Source organism: Leptopilina boulardi, unplaced genomic scaffold (assembly GCF_019393585.1).
Source record: "Leptopilina boulardi isolate dan_hultmark-lab unplaced genomic scaffold, ZJU_Lbou_2.1 LbouV2_317, whole genome shotgun sequence".
Lineage (NCBI taxonomy): Eukaryota > Metazoa > Arthropoda > Insecta > Hymenoptera > Figitidae > Leptopilina > Leptopilina boulardi.
In genome coordinates, this window is record NW_026137882.1 from 490,643 (window position 1) to 508,798 (window position 18,156).

General features: G+C 28.2%; 1 protein-coding gene and 1 long non-coding RNA gene across 3 annotated transcripts in view; one reads left to right on the forward strand and one right to left on the reverse strand.

The window, feature by feature from the left end:
- LOC127284038 (LIM/homeobox protein Awh-like) overlaps window positions 1-18,156 on the forward strand; it is an 83,379-nt gene that overhangs the window by 17,854 nt on the left and 47,369 nt on the right. The window lies entirely within an intron of this gene.
- Window positions 15,678-16,559, reverse strand: LOC127284039 (uncharacterized). Its single transcript, XR_007843427.1, has 3 exons — window positions 16,536-16,559; window positions 16,287-16,455; window positions 15,678-15,774 (listed from the first exon to the last, which is right to left on the reverse strand). It is a non-coding gene; the product is annotated as an uncharacterized LOC127284039 (long non-coding RNA).

An 18,156-nucleotide genomic window follows, 5' to 3' on the forward strand; every position in this document is an offset into this window, starting at 1 on the left:
TAAAAAAAAACCGAACTTAAAAAAAGAAGTCAAAAAAAAATTTGCACTATTCGAAAGATCAGAAAAAAACCTTTGGAAAACATATAGGTCAAATTTTTTTCATCTTTCTGTTTAACCCTCCGTCAGTCGCATATTTTTTTGTAACGCGGTTGCCCTGGCGGATTTGATTTACCCAAAGTCCACCCAGCTGGGTGGATATAGGGCGGATATTGGGTCAACATTAGGAATAACGTATAAAAATTGATAAGTAAGCTAAAATTGTTCAAAAAACATTTTGTAATTAAGAGATGGACTTCTTAATAGTCCACTTCTGCATTGTTTATGTTAAATTAATTGAGAATTATGTAATTATTAAGGAAAATAGTAAAATTTGTCAAATCTGTCACTTTAGATACACTGTAAACTTGATGGTATCATTTTGGAATGCAACGTTTTGATTCGATATAAGGTATCAAATTGATCCAAATATTTGAATCATCTTCAAGAAATGATCCAGAATATGGGATCATTTTTTGATACCTGAATTGGTATCAAAGTATAACTGTCATGGCTGGCATGCTCTTATTGACAAGTTTATTAATTAATTTATTCACTGCACTGAATATTCAGATATTAAAAATACTTATTTATTATGAATTTTAAGAAAGAGAGAAGCAAAAATTTATAAATTGCGAGCAATTAAATAAGAAACAATTTATTTCGAAATAAAATGAACTACACTAACCTTTATTTATGTTTATCACATAAGATTTAAGTTAAGTTCACAATCACAACAGTTGAAAATTTTTAATTATTTTTGTGGTTCAAATAATTATCAATAATTTATTTATTATAAATGAACAAAATTTAAGCAATACACGCTTGATAAATATTTCTAATGCGTTGTCAATTAATGCAATTAATAATTTCCTATTACACAATATCATAATCATGACATTTGTAAACAAACAGGGTTGGGAAACAAGAGCCCAAAATATATTCGTCCAAAGCGAATTTCAATCCTACCCAACTCTGCTTTGGACAAACATATTTTGGGCTCTTGTTTCCCAACCCTGTTTGTTTACAAATTTCATATATGTCGATTATGATATTGTGTAATAGGAAATTATTAATTGCATTAATTGACAACGCATTAGAAATATTTATCAAGCGTGCATTACTTAAATTTTGTTCATTTATAATAAATAAATTATCGATAATTATTTGAACCACAAAAATAATTAAAAATTTTCAACTGTTGTGATTGTGAACTTAACTTAAATCTTATGTGATAAACATAAATAAAGGTTAGTGTAGTTCATTTTATTTCGAAATAAATTGTTTCTTATTTAATTGCTCGCAATTTATAAGTTTTCGCTTCTCTCTTTCTTAAAATTCATAATAAAAGTATTTTTAATATCTGAATATTCAGTGCAGTGAATAAATTAATTAATAAACTTGTCAATAAGAGCATGCCAGCCATGACAGTTATACTTTGATACCAATTCAGGTCTCAAAAAATGATCTCATATTCTGGATCATTTCTTGAAAATGATCCAAATATTTGGATCAATTTGATACCTTATATCGAATCAAAACGTTGCATGAGTTGATCTTCATTCTTGTATCAATTTGATACAGACAAGAAAACTGTGTATGCACGATACCTATAGCAAATTACGTTTTAACTCCGAACGGCGGAACGCGCACCAAGATTTGAAAAGAGTTACAAACTTTAACATTCATCAAATTGAAAATATGCAATTTTTTTCTTTATTTATAAAAAAACTTTAGAATTTTGTTAAAATAATAAAAATTAAGCTTATATATTTTTTATAAATTTTTACTTATAACTTTTTAAAAAATTCTTAAATAAAAGATCAAAAAAGTTAGTTAAATTTGTATTTTGCCATCATAATTTTCAACAAAAATGTAATTTTTTAGACATAAAAATAAGAAAAATTTAGAATAAAATTTATTTAACAATTTCTTTTTTTTTAAAAAAATTGCAAAATTCTTTATTTCATATTCATAATTCTTTAATGAAATTGTTTTTTTAATACATGTTATAAAAAATTAATCATTTATTTATACTAATACTAATAATCACTAATTTTAAGTAATATGACAGCTGCAACTTTGTGCTTCCTGCATGTCTCAGCTTTCGTTTGCAATTATTATTTTTTTTTTTTAAATGCATCGATTTTAGTGAAAATAGCAAATTTATGTTTAATTATAGAAAATCAAGGTCAAAATTCAAAAATTTTAAAAAACGAAATTCACCATTGGAAAGAGCATGAAAAAACCTTCAAAAAACATACTTGGAAAAATTTTTTTTATTGCATTTATAGACAGAAAAAATTCAAATAGTAGCCGGTGTCAGGGAAAAATGATAAAATTGACCCCTCTATCTCCCCCAAAATTTCAAAAAAGTCAAAAAATTTTTTAGGGATATTTTACTATTAGGTAGGACAACAATTTCCCCAAGTTTCACTTTTTTAACTTAGGACATTACACGTAAAATGCCTCATATCTAAAGTGACAGATTTGACAAATTTCACTTTTTTCCTTAATAATTAAATAATTCTCAATTAATTTAACATAAACAATGCAGAAGTGAACTATTAAGAAGTCTATTTCTCAATTACAAAATGTTTTTTGAACAATTTTAGCTTATTTATCAATTTTTTTTTTACATTACTCCTAATGTTGACCCAATATCCACTTAGCTGGGTGGACATTGGGTAAATCAAATCCGCCAGGGTGGTCGCAGGTGAGAGAATCCCTCTCCCATGTAAATGAGTGCAGTGTTACCGTATAATTCAAATAAGCGCGGCAAATTTGAAATTAAATATCCTCGGAGTTAGGGTACACTCTTAAGGCGCTCTCACACCTTTTTGGCTGCCTGCAGGTTACCATGGCAACGCATAAGAGTGAGTGCGACAGAAAATTTAAAAATTTGAATATTCAAATTTTCTGTCTCACTCACACTCGTGCGTTGCCATGGTAACCTGCAGGCAGGCAGGCAGCCAAAAAAGGTGTGAGTGCGCCATTACCTCTTGGCAACGTGTAGGAGTAATAGAGATAGTTAATTCAAATCTGAATTTTCTCTCTCTCTCTTACTTCTGCACGTTGCCATGACAACTCCTGCAGTCAGGCAGGCAGCCTAAAAGGTGTGAGTGCGCCCTTACTGCCATATGTTTTTTGAGGTTAGATTCTTACATGTATGTCAACTTGGCAACGCCGCCTCACTACTTTATTTACAAACAACGAGACAAAGAATCCCTCACTAAATCGTGACATTAGTTGACTTTAAATTCAATAAAATAAAAATAACACTGAATAAGAACGTGAAAACTGTTTTAATGTATAAAAGAAAAGTGCTGTGAAAGGATTTGAAATTATGGAATGATAATTTTATGTTATTTAAGAGAAATAAATAAAAAATGCACCTGGGTGAGGGATTCTCTCACCATGCGACTGACGGAGGGTTAAAAGTTACATGTCTTCCAAAATTCACTGTTTAAATTTTTCAAAAAAATTCAACCCCCTCCCTCGTCTACAGTTTTTAAAAAAATCTAACAGTACTTCCTGTTTAAAAACTCACCCTTAGGACTAAACTATGTGCAAGTTACAGCCCGATCCGATCAACTTTTTTTTCACTTAGTACGCCACAGGACGAGGGGGAATTTACTCAGGTAGTCAAGTGTACACTCTTCCTGTAATACTTGTGTAATAACGTGTAATACCGTGTAATAATGCGTTATTACGGTGCTGTAATAACGCAAAAAAATCTGTAATATCTCTGTAATAATGTGTAATACTCTGTAATAACATGTAATAACTTAGTAATAAGTGTAATATAAGGTGTAATACCGGTAGTCAAGTGTACACGTTTTTAACTAGTAAATTCCCCCTCGCTACAGGAATTATAATATTATGTTATATTTTTTTCATTTTTTACCTATAAAAGTAATAATAATTGCAACTTTAAATTAACTTTTTATTAGTTTATATATTATAATTGAAGAAAATTTCGATTTTTAAATTATTTTCAAAGTCGTTTAATTTGTAATTGAATTCAAAATTTTTCCCTTATATTATTACTGCCGTGTTTTTAAGAAACGCAATAACACTGCATGAAAATACAATTTTATGATTTTCTATTTATAAAAGTAGGTATTACTAAAGATAAAGATTAATAAAATAAATAGTTAAAAATATACTAGTATTATAACCTTTTTTATTTAAGTTATTGAATTCGTTCATTTTTCTTGATCCAAAAGAAAGGTATTACGCCTGCGAATTTTGATAAATCGAAATGTTTTGCTTACGAATGACTGTTAAAATATTTTCTTTTCATTTAAAGATTGAAAAGATTTCTTTCTGATATATGACAAGAGAAGTCTGAGGACCTCACACGTAATCGATGATTCTTACTCAGGTGTAATGGGAGTGTTGATGTGTTTTATGTGAGCGTGAGTTAACATATGTATGTGGGTGCTAAGTCACAAGTCAGAACTGTCTAGCATCAGTGCAATCACCTCAAAGAAAGTGAGGAATTCGCTTTGTAAGCCTTCGACTGTATGAAATTCCCTTATGTATATTTGTGGTCAAACTTTAACTTAAAGACAATTTATAAGATGTCCAACATTGTAAAAAATTAGTGCATTAAATTAAAGTCCATAAAGTCAATGTATGTATTATTGTTAAGATGAATGCATTACTAAGCATAGAAAAAAAGAGTAAAATATCGAAGTTCGATTGATCTCAGTAATAAAATATATGTACCTGTTTTTAATACTGCGTTAAAAATGATTTTAATTTAAATAATTTAAACAAATAACACCTTAAACGGATAGTATATTACAGAATTTATTTACCTAGTCGAAAATTCAAAACTTCTTTACAGCGCGAGCGTCCGAAAAGCCTTCGAGAAGAGTACACGGAAAGAAAATCCTTAGCAATAAATGTTAAAAATGATACAAAAATTTAGTATATTCTTTAGCAAGTCATGGAAACTAAGACTATTTATTAAAAATTAATATATTTTTAGCAAAAGCTTTGTAAAAACAATTTTAACAGAAATTGTTTTCATGTAGTTAAAATAAGTGTTAAAAATAGTTATTTTTATGATTTATGTAGTTGAAAAAACCATTTCTTCCGAAATGCAGAAAAACAATTAGACTTACTGTTTTCATATAGTCACTATTAATGTGGAGACTGTCGTTCAAGTCAAACATATAATTTTTGTTGTAGAGTTAACTGTTATTTTGTAGTAAATACTACTATTTTTAGCAGTTGAAAAAGTTTTTATGTACACTTTGAGAAGTATTAATTAAATGAAGATAATAACTATTAAAAGTAGTAAATTTGACTACATTGGATAGTAAAATTAACTACATAGTGATAAGAATGTTCTTAAGTATCATGCAAGCTTGCGAATGTTAGGGTCGTGCGTTCAATCCCCAGCGTTTCGTGATTTTTCTCTGTTAGGTATATAAGAATTAAATATTATAAGGTACATATAAACGAAAGTAGTAGGGAAGAGGATGAAAAAATGGATTTCAATACTAATATTAATAATAATAATTTTACTACTTTGAATAGTTTTTTTTTACTAAATTTTACAGTTTATTTAACCGTTTTTACACAGTTGTCTCAACTACTTTTTGTTAATAGGCGCCTCCTGGAACTATAAAAATTAGCGACTGCAACCTAATGAAACAGTTAATGAGACTGACAAAAAATCATTGAAATAACTTCTTTATTTGGTTAAATTTACTGTGGTAATTTTTACTAAAGTTTACAGTTAATCTGACAATTTTTACATAGTTGTTTCAACTCCTGTTTGTTCATAGGCGCTTCCTGGAACTAGGAGAAATAGTTAAAATTTAGTCCAATTTACCATGAATTTTTTTGAGTGTATATCCCTAACTTATCGAAAATACGCATATACATAAACGCAGAATACTTATATTATATACATGTTTCACGAAGGTAGAAAATTTCCTTATATACTAAGAAAATAGAATTTAATGCACTTGCGAGAAACGCTTTATTTATTAGTTTAAATTATATGCGCTATTATTTTTTAATATTCATAAGAAAAGAATAACTAACTTAAATTAACGTTTAAGAGGTCATTTTTTAAAGTAACACACTGATCATGAATTTCTTATGATTTCTTATAAAATTCTTGATAATCTAAAAAACTAGTGCTCCTAATTTAATTAGTTAGTGAATTGAGTAAATATTTAAAACTTTATTAGCAAATTTTGAGAAATGTTTTTACTTTTAAAAATTAATTACTACTGGTTATGTGAACTTTCAAGTTGCTCGGTTATAAGATCTATATTCAATTCAGTTTAATCTTAATAATGATTAAAGAAATACAATATATATTTTACATAAATTCCAAAAACAAATCATTTTAATAAATATAACTGAAATAGCATAAATGGAAAAAATAGCCAAATACCTACAGGAGTAATCATCGTGACTTTTCGTTAGCAATCGGTCAAATTCGTTCAGACTCGCTCGGTTGCTATCAGTCCCTCTTCCCCAACCATCTTTTCTGAAATTTTCGTATCGGCTATAACAACATATGAAAATATTGAAGCAATTAACGTAATCATTTTATAATGATATTTCTAAAATTTTTAATAAAAATTGTCATTTGAGTTTCCTATAGTAAAATTTTAATTTTTCAAATGACTTTACTAATTTTTATTTTCTAACTATATTATATAATATTGACGTTGAAAAGTCGTGTGCATGGTTTCTGAATTGAGGGGAATCAGGTCTCTCTGTAGCTCAATTGGTGGAGCATCTTACCGGCAATAAGAAGGTTCTGGAATCATACCCCAGCAGCGAGAAACGAACCACTTTTTTCAGAAACCATGTACGAAAAATATTTGTACGAGTTTCATACATAAAAATTTGACTGTTGGTCAATTAAATTTCTACCTTATCAGATATGATTAGGTTAATGAAATACTTAATAGGAGACACCTATTTACCATCTTAACTATATTATATAATATTATTTTTATTTCAGGCTTTCTTAAAAGTGATAATAATAATTAATGAAATCCGTTAGTTTCCATTACATGCTAGCAACTAAAGTAAAAATAGATTTCAAAATATTAAATATTATTACAATTTTTCTTTCCATGTAAAGGATTTAATGGTCTGCGGATACTTCTCGAACATCCTATGGATATCCTAATTTCTAAATATCCCCAGGACGTCCGTAAGATATCATAATTATCCGGATGCTTTTTGGGGAATTTAAAATAAAAATTTCCCTTTACTGAAACTTTTGTAGGAATTATTTTGTATTATGTACCTATTATACAAACTAGTGCGCCGATATGTTAATTACAGTTAGTCTCTGATTTCTGCAAAACTCACTACCTGCACCTCCTCCCATCGTGAAGCGCCTGTAGATCGACTACTTTTCCGCCTTGTGACATGACAAATGACTTTCACTTTTGACATGTACTCAGTACCAAATAGTGATAGGGTATTTTATAATTAAACTGCGTAATAAATGAATAAATAACACTTAATTTTTAATTATTGGAATGATTTTTACTTCATTATTTTATGAAAAATATACCTAAACAAAACTTTAAATATAATATTCTTAATTTGTACAAAAAATATTAAATTATTTTGCATATATAAGTGGGAGGCGTTGAATTAGATATTTTTTCGCGATTACGTTAAATATTAAATCTAGGGGAAAAGAAGTTGACAATATTCTTTTTTTAAAAGAAGAATCCTCTTTTTTTAGATTAAAACTGAATTATTTAATACTACTAATACTAGTTTCAAAAAATGTCACTTCACTAAATTCAGGACAGTGAGACTTCCTTGTGAGGTAAAGACTTAAAAGTTTTTTACTTATGTATTTTTTTTAATGTAAAAACCATTTGTAAAACTAGGGTCAAATCTAAGAACCATAAAGGATAAATGTTTGTCCCTGGCGTGAAATCCCTCACAACAAAAGAAATGGATTTCGATGCAGTCAAAGTTCCTATCGAAATTCTAGACTTTAATATAATAAAAATTCAAATATTATTTCAACAATTATTTTAACAAATCTTTATCACAAAAATATTATAAGCTTTGTTTAAAATTTACATAGGGGAATAGTGTCAGGGTTGGACACAGTTTTGGTTTTTTGTTTATAAATATTTTGTTTAGATAAATTCAGTCAATTGTGGTACATGGGTGGAAAGATCTACAAAAGAGGAACACTTTTGCTGTGGACCGTAAATTGATTGGTCCAAAATTAAAAAAGTTATAAACATTTTAAAAAAAAAAAAAATCTAGTCAGGGTTGGACTTTTCAGTCAGGGTTGGACACTTTTTGAAAATCGAAACGCATTATTGGTAAAAACGTAAAATAACATTTGTAATGTTTTTTATTCTTATTTTTTCATGTTTATCTTTACTTATTGTTTACAAATTGTAAAGCTTCATGGGTTTAAAAAAGGAATGAACTCAAATTATAAAAAATAACGCTTTATTGTTCCAAATAACTCAATGAAATGATGAACAAAATTTATACAATTTAAGTATTATTTTTCTAATATCTTTGGCACAATTTTGCACTGAAATATCAATAAAATAAAATTTATTTATAAATTGTGTCAAATTCATAATTAATATGGGTGTCCAACCCTAACTGTATAAAGTGTCCAACCCTAACTAGAAGCATCATTTTCGAATTGTGCTAACCATAACTAGACATGTGTCGCGATTCGATTTTTCACTTTTTTTCTTCTTAAATTATGTACCCCACAATACATTCAATAAGCTTATCTTGCCGAATTCGTGTTTTTTTTACACATTTTTTAGGTTTATTCACAAGTCAAACAAAACTTTTTTTGTCTCTTCGATTGCACCGAAGTCACAAGAGACGCTACTTTTGATTCTCCAAAAATGTAATGCCACAAAAAGTTAGGTTATACTACTAGAAGATTCGTCACGTACGCACACAGGTGGCGCTAGTGTTCTTATTTAAAAAAAGGCAAGTGTCCAACCCTGACAAGTGTCCAACCCTGACACTATTCCCCTACTATTTACTCATAAAAAATTGGTTAATAAAATTTAATTTCTATGAATCATATAAACATTATAAAGAAATCAATTCAAAGTTGGAAAGGGATTTTTCAAAGGTTTTAGATTTACAGGGCTTTAAAATTTTTATTGAAATTTAAAAAACGTGATACCTACTAGTAAAATAAATGGATCTTATAACCCAGAATTATTTATTATTTGCTAACAATTATTTTTTGAAAATTTAATATTTCTACAACATTGCACAAACACATAAATCTGTGTTGGTAGACCAGGGGTCATTTTTGTTGCGTATCAAATTGAACCAATGTTAAACGACATAAAACGTTGTGCCACCCACGAGGATAAATTTTTTGCATTTCAAGTTGATTACGCTACTCATTTTCAACTCAATTTTTTTGTATGCAAGTGATCAAACCAATGCTTGATTACTGAAAATGTTTCATTACTACTGTGGAAACTGAAAAATTGAAATAAAAAAAGTGTGCGTGTAGGACGTTCTTTTTATATTAAAAGAATAAATTTTGTATAAACTCATTTATTGTTTGTCAATCAATAGAATGGAATATAAACTTTATCAAAATTACTTTTTCTATATGTTCCAAAAGAATAAAATATTTAATCTTTCTGAAATTATAAAATAAAAAAACATTTTTGCAATTAAGTTTTATCGTATAGGATAATGTAAAAATTGCTTTTAAATGTATCTTTATAATATCTTAGTATAGGAAATCAGTCGATATGACAATGACACCGTGCATATTTAAAATTTCACCGTATATATCAACGTGACTCGCACCTTGAGTTCACTCATGTATTAATACACGTTGACATGAATGGCTAGTCGAATGTGAGACCCAAAGAAGCCTGTATCAAAAAACATTAATCATCCAACGTAAACGTCAGATTGTCTTCTTTCATATTTTACGTATGAGTTCATCTATCTTCTCCATCTACATCCGCACCCACGTGACTTAAGAAAAGTTAAGACCTAAACATTGTCGTTTAGAAATTTTTATATACAATCTCTACTTTGTATACAGAAAACCTGTTTTTAAGTGTACTCTAACACATGTGACAGTGTTACAGAACAAGTGTTACAAGCTACTTTCAAACATATTTTATAACGTCATGTCAAACAAAAATATAAAAAATTATATCATATTATAATAAGATGAGGTAGCATAGTTCTGAGACACAGTTTATGTATATGTAACTTATTTCCTATAGATAGATCTTTAAGCATACAAGTATAGTAGAACTTCTGAATTCTTATTAATGAGGAAAAAAACTAAACATAATAATCGATAAAATCTGATAAAACCTTATAAAATCTGATTGAAACTTTCTAAACCTATTTCAGAAACATAATTAAATCTAGTTGAATTATTTAGATACAGTAATAATTCTAAAATAACATATAAACTTTTTTTTAATATTTTGGAAGAAACAATAAATAAATATAATAATTGATGGTCCAGCATATTTATTGTTAGTGCTTTTAAAAAAACAGTTATCAAGTTTTCATCTCGACATATTTAGACTAAAGTTTTATCAATGAAACATTATTTTGTGCAACACTTAAATAAAAAGCATTAATTAATGTTATGTTAATTATGTTGTCATTGCGCGAAACGTAAACATTTCTGGTTATCACATTGAATGGTTTTTAATTACCTACTTTGCAGTAAAAAATCATAAAAAACATTTTTGAAGGATGAAAAACCTCACTTTTTTACACAACATGTTTTCTACTACACTATCCGAGTCGAAATTTGAATCGTCTTTACCTCCTCCTGGAATCTAAATAACCCAGTGGGAAAAGCACGATTAGCTGAATATTGGTCCAATATTGGGAGCAGTTTTGCCAATCTTGGTCCATTATTTTAGCCAATATTGGACAAAGTCTGGGAGTGTAGAGACCAATGCCAAGGCTCGAATTTCAATATTGGCCCAATATTCAACCAATATTCAAAAATACAAAAAATCAGACTTCAGCCAAGATTAAAAAAATTATTATTAAAATTAAAATAAAATAAATTTTTTTGTTATATTTATATATTAAATTTTATTATATATAATAACATTATTATTTCCCTTCGGATCAAGGGTTATATATAAAATCATCCGCAATAAACGGAGAAAAAGAAAAAAATATTTTATAATGTCCTGCTAGACAATAACAATTATCAGGTGAATAAAAGAGATATTGTGAAGATTCTGTACATATCGCGGATACTTATACCCTAACCGATTGATGTTGTTTATAAGAGAGAAAAACACTGCCATTTGTCGAATAGTTGGAAAATTAACGTAGCGCGAAATTCAAATTGCGTGAAGGAAAAACTGTGAGTATAAAGAATTACTTAAAAATGTATTTACTTAAGAATGCATACTATTGCATTAAACAAAACTTAATTAATGTTACAATGGTCACAAATAATTTTTTTAATTTTAATTCTTTATACTTACAGTTTTTCCTTCACGCAATTTGAATGTCGCGCTACGTTAATTTTCCAACTATCCGTCAGATGGCAGGGTTTTCTCTCTCATAAACAACATCAATCGGTTAAGGTATAAGTATCCGTGATATGTACAGAATCTTCACAATATCTCTTTTATCACCTGATAATTGTTATTGTCTAGCAGAAAATTAGAAAATAATTTTTTTCTTTTTCTCCGTTTATTGCGGATGATTTTATATATAACCCTTGATGCGAAGGGAAATAATAATGTTATATATAATAAAATATAATATATGAATATAACAAAAAATTTTATTATATTTTAGTTTTAATAATTAATTTTTTTAATCTTGGCAGAAGTCTTATTTTTTTGTATTTTTGAATATTGGTTGAATATTGGGCCAATATTGTAATTCAAGCCTTGGCATTGGCACACTCCCAGACTTGGTCCAATATTGGCTAAAACAACTGGTCCAATATTTAGCCAATATTCAGTCTTGGCAATTTCCCACTGGAAAGCACTCTTTTAGGTCTTTTAGACTCCTGTAGGCCCTTTTTTCAATACAATGGTGGAGAAAAGGGAAACTTGCGACTGGTTGAGGAAGCTAAATGTGGAAAAATTTTGTGGAAGTCTAGCGTCTAGAAATAGTCTTACCAGTCATAGGCAAGCCCGTCTAAACTAGTCGGTCTTGCTATTCGCTAAGAAGCGTTTCAATAGACGTAGTCGAGTTCGTCTTATCTAGACCGTTTTTCAAGACTCAAGCCAGCGACTTTACAGCGCTACTTGACAAACGTGTAGGTTATGGTCGTTTGCGGTTGTCATCGTACTTTTACAGTTGTTGCACTTTTGTGAAATTCTTTTCTTTGTAAAATGCTTTTGTAAAATACTTTTGTGAAATACTTTTGCGAATTACTTTTGTAATTGTGTACAAATATTTTTAAATAATATATTTTTTACAATTTTTACTAATTACAATTTAATATATTTTATAATTAGTAATTAATATTATTTAAATTATATTTATATATTGCTGTTAATTTCAATAAAAATATTCTTTTGTTTTTTTATAGATTTTTGAAATTTATTTTTTTAATCGAAGAAAAAACTTTGTCACGAATTTATTTATTTTTATATTATATATCCATTTACATAACCTCAAACTAAAAAGTAGTTTTTAACAAAACTAAAAATATATTTAAAATTTATTACACCCAAATTCGACATATCCAATTGTACAATATATATTAATTTAAATAATATTAATTACTAATTATGAAATATATTAAATTGTAAAAAATATATTATTTAAAAATATTTGTACACAATTACAAAAGTAATTCGCAAAAGTATTTCACGAAAGTATTTCAGAAAAATATTTTACGAAAGTATTTTACAAAAGCATTTTACAAAAAAAAAGAATTTCACAAAAGTGCAAGAACTGTAAAAGTACGCTGACAACCGCAAACGACCATAACCTACACGTTTGTCAAGTAGCACTGTAAAGTCGCTGGCCTGAGTCTTGAAAAACGGTCTAGATAAGACGAACTCGACTACGTCTATTGAAACGCTTCTTAGCGAATAGCAAGACCGACTAGTTTAGATGGGCTTACCTATGACAATAAAGTCAATGGATATGGCTTTTATATAAATAGAAATAATTTTATAATTATATTAAAAATATATGTAATTTAAGAATAAAAACATTTTGAATTTAGCATAAAAGCGCGTCAAAAACATCACCGATATTAACAGATTGTCGCCAAGTAGCCAGCGTGGCCCCGTGGTTAGCGTTGTAGGTTTGCGAGTGTTAGGTCGTGGGTTCGGTGCCCAGTGCGAGCGAGATTTTTCAAATTAGATTAGGTGTTATTTCCACAGGTGTTGTTAATTAATCTTAACTGATGAAACAAAAATTGTAAAAAACTTCGGATTAAATTAATTAAATAATAATAAATTTTTTTTGAAATTACTAATAATAATTAAATGAGGAGATAAGTTGTCTTGACTTATAAGATTCCAATACAACTTATCTCCTTATTATTAATAAATTAAAATCATATTATTAATGAATACTAATGTTATTTTAATTTTATCTATAAATATAATAATACGTAATATTAATAGGATTATTATTATTATTACTATTATTATTAAGAATTATTGAACGCGAGAATCAAGACCTGGCCAGCTTGTCTAACTCTAGACCGTAGCATGGAACTTTCGTTCCACTTCTGATCGGGGGCTCGACAAGACCGTCTGGCCTGGGTCTATAGAGACGTTAGACAGTCTGTCCAGTGTCCTACCAGCGCCCCGAAATTTTTCCACAAGAGGGTCTAGTTCGATTAAAAAATACAAAAAAATAGAAAAAAAATAATTTTTTATCCTTCAGGCACAAACATGGCGCATTTAGATACCTGTCGTCTGGGTGTAATGCCAATCATTTATTCTCCCGCCTGAAAATGGTCTCCATGTTTGCCCTAGGGTAAAAATTAACGCCATTTTTAAACGGTAGAACAAATGAATGGCTTTTTCACCCGGCCGTCAGATAACCTAAAAGCGCGACGTTTGTGCCTTTGGAATAAAAAAGTATCCTAAGTAACATGGGTCCAAAGGCAGCCAATTGTTTATACGTTGACGTTTGCTAGCACTCGTTCACGTCTTGGGCTCGCCCTCGACTACCACTTGTGCTGCAAACGCCAACGTAAACGATGGCTGCCTTTGGACCCTTGTTGCTTAATATACTATTTTAATTATTTTGATTAATTTTATAATTATTATTTATTGTTGTATCTTTTAAATAAACAATTCTTTTTACTTAAAAAAGTGATTATTTTGGACCTTTATATTAATAAATATTATAAAAAAATGTTATATTTAATTTAGGGTAAGTCCGGGGGAGTTGGCCACAGTTTTTTTAAAGGTCTGTAAAAATAAAAAGAAAGTGATTTAAGTATTAACTTTTATTGATAATTAAACATTGAACATTTAACTTACAAAAAATGATAGAAATGAGAAATTTTTTAAATGCAAACAATCTTAAAATTAATATTTTTTAAAAAACGCGTTTGGCCATCTCTCCCGGAATGCACGGGGGAGATGGCCAATACTTTAAAATCAATTTTTAGCTTTTCGCTTTATCAAAATTTTTAATTTAAAGGGATTAAAGTCTTTTTTTCTTGTTCTGACTACATTTCGAACATTTATGATTAAATTCAGTGCAATTTTCATAAGCGCTGTCTGTTTGTCTGTCTCACCAACACAACAAGGCTACAAGGAAATTTTTCGAGATATCATAAAGACTCCAAAAAAGTGTTTTCAGCATATTCTTAACTTAATAAAATTTGTTTCACTCAAAATACTTAAGTGGCGTTTTTGTGTTCAAATATATGTATGAAAATTTTTCGATCAGACCATAGATTGACCTGTTTAAAGCAAAAATGCAGTTGTGCCTTTAAAAAATGTATAAATTTAAATGAAATCGCGATTTTTATTATCATCTTTAAATTGTTACCACAGGAATACAATTAGAGGCATATCATTGAAAAAAGTCTTAAAATTTTTGTTTTTTCATCATCTTTTAAAAAATGCATTGAACTTTTATTTTTATCCAACGCCGTAATAGATATTTTCATAAGACGTTCAATTTAATTTTTTTAAAAAGTGCTATCACACAATCAAACCTTTGTATTTTTAGTTTTAGTGGTGGCATACTAGTGGGATAGTGAAAAAATTTTGACAAAATATGTCTGTTAGATATTTCCTTTGCAGCTGAAGCGATATTTTACACGCCGCAAAAGAAAAGTCGTTAAGAATGTAAACTTTTCTTACGGTGTCACATGAAATTTCAGTGTTTTTTCACTTTTTAACCTATAAAACTAATTGACTAATTAATATTTTCTTCGAATATTGTACAGAAATGTTACTTTGTATATAATTTAGCAAGAAAAAATTATATATTAAGTTTTAATTAAAAATAATATAGACTTTTAAGTGTTTGATTCAGGTGTCATAAAAGTTAAAAGTTTCGTGGATTTGCCCTTATATATCTTCATTAGTTACACTTTAAAGCGAAAAAAATACTTCATAAATTATATTTTTTTTTTAAATATCAGTTTTACAGTTACGTGATAAAAACCCTTTCTCAGGAGAATCACTTCGCGAACGGAGAGGTTTTTGCTACAATTTTTATCTTAAAACAAAAATCGGCTTATCTCCTGGAGGATTTATCCGAAAAAGTACTCTGCAAAAAGTATTATATTTTTAATAACAGTTTAAAAAATCAAATACCATAAGAAAAAGTCTTATTAGGGTGTCCAGCAAAAGATTGGAATAACTAAGTTTTACATTGGTTTAAATATGGAATTATTAAATTTTTAATTGTTTAAAACTTGGAATAAAATTGAATTTTTAATTGATTAAAACTTGGATTAATTACATTTTTATTTAGTTAAAATGTGTAATAATTGATTGGCATTCGGAATTATTGAAACTTAAATTAATTTAAATTTGGGACAATTGAATTTTAATTAATTAAAATGTAGAATTGAATTTTTAAATTAAAACGTTCAGAAAATATTTTTATCTTTGGACAATATTAAAAAAATCCCTGACTTTTGATAAAATTCCCTGACTTTCCCTGCCTTTTCCCTGACGGCTGGACACCCTGCTTATAAAATTAAATAAACAGTAATTACAAACGATAATCCAAGATCTACAATCAATAAAAATCGTAGAATTCAATATTTCAAATACCTTTGAATAAATTCCAATGTTTTGGATAGACACGTTGGATAAGCATATCCGAATGTGTAGTAGGAGACGAAGGCAATTAAAATTTCCTCTGATACACTAGTCGCACGAATAATAATTTTTTTTTCCAGAATGACGCAAAAACTTGCATTGCTATCATACAAAGACGTGCCTGTAAGAAATATATTAATTAGAAAAATTCCTTATATAAATTTTCAGTATTTTATAAAGAATAAATTATAAAATTCTTACATATTTTTTTTCAAAAAATTGTCTTAAATCTATTTTTTGAAAAGTGGTGCTCGCAATTACTATTTCACTATATTTAAACAGAATAGATTTATTTTACACACCTCTTACAATTAAATGAGGATAAACTGTCGCTTCCGTAAGCATTTCTTCATCAGTAACAGAATCCTAAACACAGAGAAGCTATTTAAATAATATATATTATCGAAAATTTATGACAATATTATTAAAATTTTTAAGTCTGGTGAAAATGAACAAAAAAAAATCATGTTTACCTGTCAATATATTACATTAGTTTATTTTTACGGTACTTATAGCGTGTGTGCATTAATAAACAAAAACACGTCCAAAAATCGATGAATATAAAAAAAATAAAACCCAAATGTCATGAAATAAAAAGAGCCAAAATGGAATAAAAATAAAAACTTCTTTCAGGTTATTTAAAACGTGAAGTAAACTTGAAGTTATTAAGTATAAAAATATACAGTAATAAATGCAATTTTGATGAGGTAAAAGATTTTTTGACATAACCTACAAGCTGTCATTCTCTGAAAAACTTTTCAGACAGCATATATAAAATATCTTAAAAAACCAAACAATAGAAAGAACAATCAGTGTCTTTCTGTTCTACTTGTTTACAAAATTTAAATTTACTTACAAGAATAGAAAAAAAATGGCCCAAGTAAACTATTAAACCGTCCATTGACGTAGAATATTTCATGCCCACTTGTAAAGAAATCACAATTAATTGTTCTAAAAATTGGTTATTTATTTTAAATACCACCATCAAATTTATATTGGAACAAGAAACTAGCGTAATTCACTTTAAAAGAATATATTTAAAATAAAATAAAACACGTAAAATTATCCAAGCATTTACCTTTAACTTTAGGCTTGTAAACGCCATTTTGTTCGTCCCTAGTACGCATGCGCGAACATTTGTTCCGTATTAACCTCCATGAGATGGCACAAGGACGCGGACTCGTTTTTCAAAAGTGTATATTATTTTTTATGTGTTAAAAAAGATTTAATTTTACAACCTATTCTTAGAGAAACCCAAAATCAATAAGAAAATATATGAGCAGTGACAACCGCATAAATAAACCCTGCAATGTATTTTATTATTTTCCATTTAGAAATATATTTTTCTCTTCTTTTAAGGAGGGTCACGACCATTACATAACCTCAAAACTAAACAATGCTTTTTAACGCAAAACAAGGAAATAGTAAAAACTAATTTTAAACTATTTCAGAAAATCCAGTTACATACTTTCCAGAAAAAATTACGTTAAGTCGAAATCTTTGGCGAAGTAATAATTTTTTGACATTTTGACTTTTTTCCTTTAGATCAGACAAAAGTCGCAATTTTCATTCAATTTTGATAAACAATAGTTTTTTTTACTCAGTGAAACATTCTCTACAAACGTAATTATTTTCGAATTCTTGAAAGTATGTTATTAAAAAATTATAAACAATATACATAAATTTTATTTATTAAATAATTTGTTAACAACATACTTTCAACAATTGGAAAATGATAACGATTGTACAGAATGTTTCACTGAGTAAAATAAGCTATTGTTTATAAAAATTGGATGAAAATTGCGATTTTTGTTTGATCTGA